This window comes from Gorilla gorilla, chromosome 12 (assembly GCF_029281585.2).
Source record: "Gorilla gorilla gorilla isolate KB3781 chromosome 12, NHGRI_mGorGor1-v2.1_pri, whole genome shotgun sequence".
In the NCBI taxonomy this organism is placed as follows: Eukaryota; Metazoa; Chordata; class Mammalia; order Primates; family Hominidae; genus Gorilla; species Gorilla gorilla.
The window spans coordinates 23,272,613-23,281,613 of NC_073236.2; positions in this window are offsets into that span (position 1 = coordinate 23,272,613).

Here is a 9,001-nt window from a genome sequence, read left to right on the forward strand (position 1 = left end):
TGAATCATAACCACATTTAAATATTGCTCTGTTTTGCTATTTGTTTTTCTTCCTTCTTTCCTTTCTTCGTTCTTGCTTTTCTTGGCAAGCTTATGAAGTTTTATTTGTGTAATTGCTACACAAAGAAACTTCATTGTGTTTGTATTTGCCCTTCAATTGGATCATAAATGACTTGGTGGCAATGAATATACATAGCTATTTCTGCATCCTAAGTAGCATATATGTAGGTTTTGAATACAGGATTGATAAATGTTTGTCTTGTGAAATTAAAATAATTACTGATGTCTACATATTGTTTCCAGCTTGCTTCTCGGTTGTTTCCTCTTTAGATATGCTAGATAACCACTTCAATATGATTCTTCTTATGTAAAACCTCATACATTCTCAAAATTATTATGTATGCATTCAACTAACTGTACATCTACAGTACAGTAAAAAATGAGATTGTAGTAAGTGAAAATGCATTTATAAGTATAGGCAAATTTTTAGACAAGACACCTCATAAAGATCACTTTAGAAATTAGATCAAGTGAAAATAAATCACAAAAAGAAACGTGAATTAGTCATCTTAAGCATTGTTTTAGGCAGTAAAACAACATTGAAAAAAGAGGATCTTGTAAAGCCTGACACTTGATTCCCATAGGATAACTAAATCAAATCAGATGTTTTAGAGGTAATGGTCACCTGATTGTTTTCTCTTGAGTTTTTTCATATAATAGGTGCAGTGGTTCTTGCAATGAGGAATTTTTTTATGGAAATGTGAAATAAAGTACAGAAATTCCTAATGAAAACCTGTCTTTTAAGTGGATCTCTAAATTCTAAGAAAGTGCTTATATTATCTTAGTTATTTAGCTATTAGCCTGTCAATCATTAGGAAAGTAAGAGCAATTTACAAAGCATCTACCACTGTGCTAGTACTTGCTCACATGTTCTCATCCACCTAAGGGAATATTCAAAGCATCTTAATAGTTGCTACTAATTCACATAATTTAATTAATAGAATAGCAAATACATTCTCATCTTATTTCACATTTTTAACATACAATAGATATAGCTATTTTATAGCGATTAGGTTTAGTAAAAATAACACTGATAAAACTCAACTGTTAGCATGTACAGTTTTAGGCTACGTATTTTTCAAAACAACAAAATATAATTTTTTTAGACTCAACTTGAAATTTTGTAAAAAATAAAGTTTCAGAAATAGTAAAATATCACAGAACCAGAAGCATCATAGAAAGTAGAAATTGTTTTACTATAAAAAATACTATAAATAAAAGGGCTAAATGTTTGTTAATATTCATATACTGATACCAAATATTAGATGCCTTGAGTCACTAAATTAAATTGTCCCTAAATATTACATTTATTATTTAAAATGTTAATGTTGCTTACAAACCTCAACAGATATTTTTACCAACTTATAGATGGGAGAATTTAAAAAGATGTTGATGTTTTTAAAAATAGCTTTTAGAAAAACAACAAAGTGATTTTATGTCTGGAGGTGAAGACCCTTGGAGGAATTTTTCTCATGGACTGTCAAAATATATACCCAAACCATAAGTGGATGTCTGAATAATAATTCATTTACTTTTATTTGATTTGTCAGGTTTTATTTTTCAAAACAAGAGTCAGAATAAGTGGTGTCTTTTAGTTGGACTTGTTTCTATTGTTTATTAACATATCCAAGGAACACGTAGAGTGAATTGGCAGAATATAATCATATTATCAAATAATTATTAGTTTAGTCAGTTTCATAAACCTAGATAATCAAATGAAAATACATAATAATATAATTATGTCATAATTTTTATCAAAATTTTAAAATTAATGAATTAAATCCAGCTACCAAAGATAAGGGTTTGTGAAAAGTAGATAGAATACTAGAGTGGAGGTTGTAATGAAAACTCAGAATGGGCTATACTATTAAAAAACTCATACAGACCTCCAGTATTTTTTTTCTCAAAATGGCAGATTAGAGTCATTGTTAGCATGCCTCTCCTATTTGGAAAGACAGAATTGTGTGTGGAGATTCACACTGTAAATTTTTTCCAAGAAGCAACACAGAAAATTAACAGGAAAACTGAAAGAAAGCACAGACTTTTTGAAAGAAGTGTCAGGTTGCTGTCTACATCATGAGCCAGGCGGAAAACTTTAAGTCCCTAGAATGTCAGATAGGGATAAACTGCCTCTAGGACATATACTCCTACTGGGGAACCAAGCAATCCAGGCCACAGGGAAAGGCCTTAATCCCACCCAGCGCTGGAGCTGACTTAGTGAGCAGTGGGGCATATATGAGAAGTAGCAGCATGGGGATGGGCTTAGTGTGCATGCCCAGCAGCACAGAGGAAAGCCATCCCTGATCCTACCTCACAGGGGACCTCACAGAAGTCAGCCAGGTAACTCAGGAAGTGGTCATGGATTGAGAGAAGCTCTCAACTGAGATTCATAATATAATCTCGAGTGGAGACAAACCCCCTTGGCCAGAACCATGGGGCAGATGGGAAACGTGCTGCAGCCATAGGTGCAAGAGCTGTGTGCCCCTGCTTCATGGGCTGACTAGGAGAGGCATGACCTGGAAGCCATGGTTGCAGTCTCTTCTGGGAAGTCTTATGGCCTTGGGCAGTGTTGAGTTCTGAGTGTTGACTGCTTGGAACCAAGCTGCTGCGAGTTGGACGTTGCAGGTGCAAGACCTGCTTTGCCAAGTGTGTGGGAGCTGAGTGGGGCTAACTGCTGCCTGCTGCTCCTTATTCCTCATACAGATGCTTCTCTGCAGCAGAGGCATCTGTGGTACTCCCTGCAACATTACTCCTACAGCCAGAGGACCACTATCTGATCCCCACTGGGGACACTGCTTTTGCCCACACATGGCAGACAAAAGAGAGCTAGAATGTGAACTTGCCTGATTCAGCCCCCAGCTGGCTTTGCCCCTCCATCTGCCCTGGTAGCTTAACACAAAGAATAGAAAATTGTGAGAGCTCAATGGCCCTGCCCATTGCCTGAGTCATCAGATTACCTCCCCTGGGTAACAGAAGGCAAGCACAAATCCCACTGCTACCAGCTGGTGCCCTTTTTCAAGTGCCAGCTTGTGGCTGGAGGCCTTCTTACACAATCCATTACAGCATCTGCAGGCACACTAACAGTGCACAGGAAAGAGAAAACTTGTGTGTGACCTAAGCTATCACCTTTGCCTATATAACCTTGGCTAACTAGGAGGTCCTGAGTCTGTCCATGCGACCAGTTCATTACTACTACAGGTGGCATTACAGAAAAACCAATGCACCAAGACTACTTATAATCAAGAAATCTCACGGAGTCTATGCCATTCTCCTGTCACCCCCATGAGAGCTGTTGTTGCTACTCACTACTGAGTCTTGAGAACAGGTCACATCACTGGACCCCTTGTAGACATTCCCCAGCACCAACCCGGAGTGTGGCAGTCCCACTAGGTGGGTAGAGCCAGAGAAGTAGCAGCATTCATGCTAGTCTGGCCCTCAGGGACTCCTACTCTTAGGATAAGGGGGAGTGCACATCAGTGGCACACCCCATGGAAGAAAGAATCTAGATGGCAGGGCTTGAGTCCAGAACTTCCCACCTGTGGAAAGTTTCTTTCAGTAGAGGCACAGGTACAGTGCTGGACTTGGGAAAATCTACAGAACGGTCTTGAAGAAAAAGACTTTCCTCCCTCATTCACCACTGCAGACACCGCTGGTGCTTCTCTTATGGAAATTTAGCATGAGTGGACCTGTAGATAGCCTTTCTGGAACACTTCAAGTTAACTGCATCCCCAGAGGAGGAGTCCCTTCAAGATTCAGATTTGCATAAGGCATAGAATCACAATCTCTCTCTACTTGGAACGTCAGAATGCCTGCTAATAAAAAGGGCCTGCTAATCTGAATAGCTAAAACTGTATTTAGGAGTGTGATCTGCTTTCCTAGGGGCCTGGCGAGGGAGCTGAAGTGGCTCCCTCCCTTCCCCGTGAAAAGACCTCAGTGCATTTCACTAAGAGCTCCCACAGATGTCTCGGTCAAGGCTTGGACTTCTTCCCACCATTGGGTATTGCATTTACCAATCTGCTGGTTTTCACTCAGGGACACCTCCCCTACTGGCCTGAAATCTGAATTTTTCAACCAGGTAAAGAAAACACTGGGAGAAAAAAAAAGGCAAAAAAATTGCACACCAGTTGGGAACTAGATAAGCTTCATGAGACCTCTGCCATTGCTACCCCACAGGAAACAATGAACCTCCACACACACACTGAGCATAATGTTACCACAACTAGCATCTGAGAAAGCCAACATACAAAGATTTTAAATAACCAGGGAACTTATACAGTCTTCACCCCTGAAAGCACCCAGAGCTGAATTAGGTTACAATAAACTATAAACATTAAAGTCACATCCTCAAAGTGAAAAAAAAAAGTGAAAAATCACAGTCAAATCAAAAAATAAATTCAAAAATAATTAGAAGATATAGTCTCAAAAGTAATTAGAAGATATACTCTATCCAAATGAGAAGAAACCAGAAAAATAATTCCGGCAATAGGACAAAATAGGGTTCTATAACACCTCAAAAAGAACACACTAAGTCCCCAGCAATGGATCCCAACCAAGATGAAATCTTTGAAATGCCAGGAAAAGAATTCAAAGAAATAAGCAAAGTCTCTTAGAAATAGGTGATTATGTAAAATGTCCAAATATAGCAATTGCTGTTCCTGAGGGAGAAGAAACAGCAAAACCTTTTGAATACTTATTTGAGGGCATAATTGAAGAAAACTTTGCTAGCCTTGCTAGATATCTAGATGTCCAAATACAAGAAACTCAAAGAGCTCTGGGGAGGTTCACTGCAAAACTGACCTTACAAAGCCATATAGTAATCAAGCTATCTAAAGTCAACATGAAGAAATGAATTCTAAGAACGGTGAGACAAAAGCATCAAGTAACCTATAAAGGAAAACCTATTAGACTAACAGCAGACTTCTCAGCAGAAATCTTACAGGCCAGAAGTTCACTGTACCTTTAGGCTTATCTTTAATATCCTCAGACAAAATAACTATTAGTCAAAAATTTTGTATCCAGCAAAACTGAGCCTCATAAATGAAAGAGAAATAATGTCTTCCTCAGACAAGCAAATGCTGAGGGAATCTGTCCCTATCAGACCAGTCTTACAAGAAATGCTAAATCTTGAAACAAAAGGTTGAGCTGCATCAGAACCTAACATACAAAGATTCTCATAGACTCAAGGTAAGGGGGTGGAGAAAGATATTCAATGCAAATGGAAACCAAAAGCAAGCAGGTGAAGTTATATCAGATAAAGTAGACTTAAAGCAACAATAGTAAAAAAAAAAAAAAACAAAGAAAGTCATTACATAATAATTAAATAATTAATTCAACAAAATGTAATAATTCTACATAAATATGCACATAACACTGGAGCTCCTACATTTATAAAATAATTACTACTAGACCTAAGAAAAAGAATAGACAGCAACACAATAATAGTGAGGAGCTCTAACACTCCACTGACAGCACTAGACAGATCACTGAAGCAGGAAGTCAACAACAACAACAACAAAACACTGGACTTAAGTTGCAGTCCAGAAGAGATGGACCTAACAGATGTTTACAGAACATTGTACCCAAAAACTGCAGAATTCACATTCTTCTCATCAACACATAGAACAGCCTCCAAGACAGACCATAGGATAGGCCACAAAAACAAATCTCAATAAATTTTAAAAAGTCAAAATTATATAAAGTATCTTCTCAGGTCACAGAGAAATAAAACTAGAAATGAGCTCCAAAAGGAACCCTTAAAACTATACAATTACCTGGAAATTGAACAATCTGCTTCTTAATGATTACTGGGTTAACAATGAAATGAAGAAAGAAATTAAAAAATTCTTTAAATGGATGATTATAGTGACACAAGTTATCAAAACCTCTGGGACATAGCAAAAACAATGCTAAAAGGAAAGTTTCTAGCACTGAACACCTACATTAAAAAGTCTGAAAGATTACAAATTCACAACATAATGTCATACCTCAAGAAACTATAGAAACAACAAATCAAACTTAAAGCCAGGAGAAGAAAAGAAAGATTAAAGCAGAACTAAATGAAATTGAAATAAAAATACAAAAGTTTAATGAAACAAAATTTGGTTATTTGAAAATAGAAATAAAATAGATCATTAGTTAGAATAATTAAGATTGTTAGAACGATTAAGAATTGTTCTAACAATTAGAACATTAATTAGAACAATTAAGAAGATCGAAGTTTAAATTAGCTCAATTAGAAATGAAAATGGAAACATTTTAACCAATATCACAGAAATATAAAAGATCATTTGAGACTACTATGTAACCTCTATGCACATAAAAATAAAAGTAAAGAAAATAGATAGATTCCGGGAAACATACAACCCTACTAGCTTAAACCAGGAAGAAATAGGTATCCTTACAGACCAATAACAAGCAGTGAGATTGTATAAGTAAGAAAAAAAAAATGCCGACTAAAAAACCCAGACAGATCACAGCCAAATTCTATCAGACATTCAAAGAAGAACTGGTACCAAGCCTACTGAAACTACTCTAAAAGACTGAGAAAAAGGGAATCCTCCTTAACTCATTCTATGAAGCCAGTATCACCCTGATACCAAAACCAGAAAAAGGCATATCATAAAAAAAGAAAACTACAAATGAACATCTCTGATAAAGACATATGCAAAAATTCTTAACAGATACTGGCAAATCAAATCCAAAAGCATATCAAAAAGACAATTCACTATAATCAAGTGAGTCTCATCCCAGGGAGGCAAGGATGACTCAACATACACAAGGTAATAAATGTGATGTATTTCATAAACTGAATTAAAAACCAAATACATATGATCATCTCAATAGATGCATAAAAACATACAGTAAAATCCAGCATTGCTTTATGATAAAAACCCTAAACAAACTAGACATAGAATAAACATATCTCAAAATAATAAAAGCTATATATGACAAACCCATGGCCAACATCATATTGAATGGGGAAAAGTTGAAATTCTTCCCACTGAGGGCTAGAACAAGTTAAGGATGCCCGTTTTCACCACTTCTACTTAACATAGTACTGGAAGTCCTACCCAGAGCAATCAAGCAAGAGGAAGAAATAAAGGGCATCCAAACTGGAAAAGAGGAAGTCAAATCATTTCTCTTTGCTGATGATTTAAGCATATACTTAGATAAGCCTAAGAATTCCACCAAAAGACTCTTCCATTTGATGAATGAATTCATAAAATCTTAGGTTACAAAATGAATGTACACAAATTAGTACTACTGCATAGCACCAACAATGATCAAGCTGAGAATCAAATCAAGAACTCAATTTCTTTTACAATAGCAGCAGAAAAAAAATTGAAATACACTTAACCAAATAAGTGAAAGATCTCCATAAGGAGAGCTACAAAAACTGCTGAAATAAATTAGAGATGATATAAACAAATGGAAATACATCTCATGCTCATGGATAGGAAGAATCATGTTTGTGAAAATGACCTTACTGCTAAAAGCAATCTACAGATTCAATGCAATTCCTATCAAAATACTGACATCATTTTTCATAGAATTAGAGAAAGCGATTCTAAATTCTTATGAAACCAGAAATGAGCTTGAATTAAAAAAGCAACTCTAAGCAAAAAGAACAAATCCGGAGGCATAGTGTTAAGAGACTTCAAGTTATAAAACAAGGTTTTAGTAATCAAAACAGCATGCATGGTACTGGTATAAAGGTAGATAAATAAACCAAAGGAAAGGAATAGAGAAACCAGAAATAAAGCCAAATGTATACAACCAACTGATCTTCCACAGAGCATTCAAAAACATAAATAGGAAAGGACACCCTATTCAATAAATGATGCAGGGAAAACAGGATAGCCACATGTAGAAGAATGAAACTGGATCACTCTTTCTCACCATCCACAAAAATTGGAAGATGGATCAGACTTAAATATAAAACCCCAAACCATAAAAATTCTAGAAAAAAAACTAAGAAAAACACATCTGGATATTTACCTAAGCCAAGACTTTATGACTAAGACTCCAAAAGTAAATGCAACAAAAACAAAAATAAATAAAAAGGACATAAGTAAACTAAAAACCTTCACAGCAAAAGAAATAATCATCACAGTAAACAGATCACTCAGAGAATAGAAGAAAATATTTACAAAGTATGCATCTAGCAAATAATTAATATCTAGAATTAACAAGGAAAACAAATCAGCAAGAAAAAATAATCCCATCAGAAAGTGAAAAAAAAGACATGAATAGACATTTCTCAAAAGAAGATATACAAATGACCAACAAACATATAAAAAATTCTCAGCATCACTAATCATCAAAGAAATGCAAATTAAAACCACAGTGAGATACCATCTTTTCCCAGCATAATACGCATTATTAAAAAGTCAAAAAAAACCAAACAAACAGATTTTGGCATGAATGTGGTGAAAAGGGCATGCTTATACATTGCTGGTTGGAATGTAAATTAGTACATCCTTTATGTAAAGCACTATGGAGATTTTTGAAGTAACTAAAAGTAGATCTAGCATTCAGTCCATCAATCCCACTACTGGTTATCTACCCAAATTAAAAAAAGTCATTGTATCAAAAATACACCTGCATGTATATGTTTATTGCAGTACAATTCACAATTACAAAGATACAGAACCAACCTAAGTGCTCCTCAACCAATGAGTGGATAAAGAAATGTGGTAAACATACACCATGACATACTACTCAGCCTTAAAAAGAATGAAATAATGTCATTTGCAGCAACTCCAACTGGAGCTGGAGGCCATTATTCTAAGTGAAGTAACTCAGGAATGGAAAACCAAATATCATATATTCTCACTTTTAAGTGGTAGCTAAGCCATGGGTATGCATACAGAGTGGTATAATGGACATTGGAGACCACTAAGGGGCAGAGTAGGAGGTGGGTGAGGGATAAAACACTACAT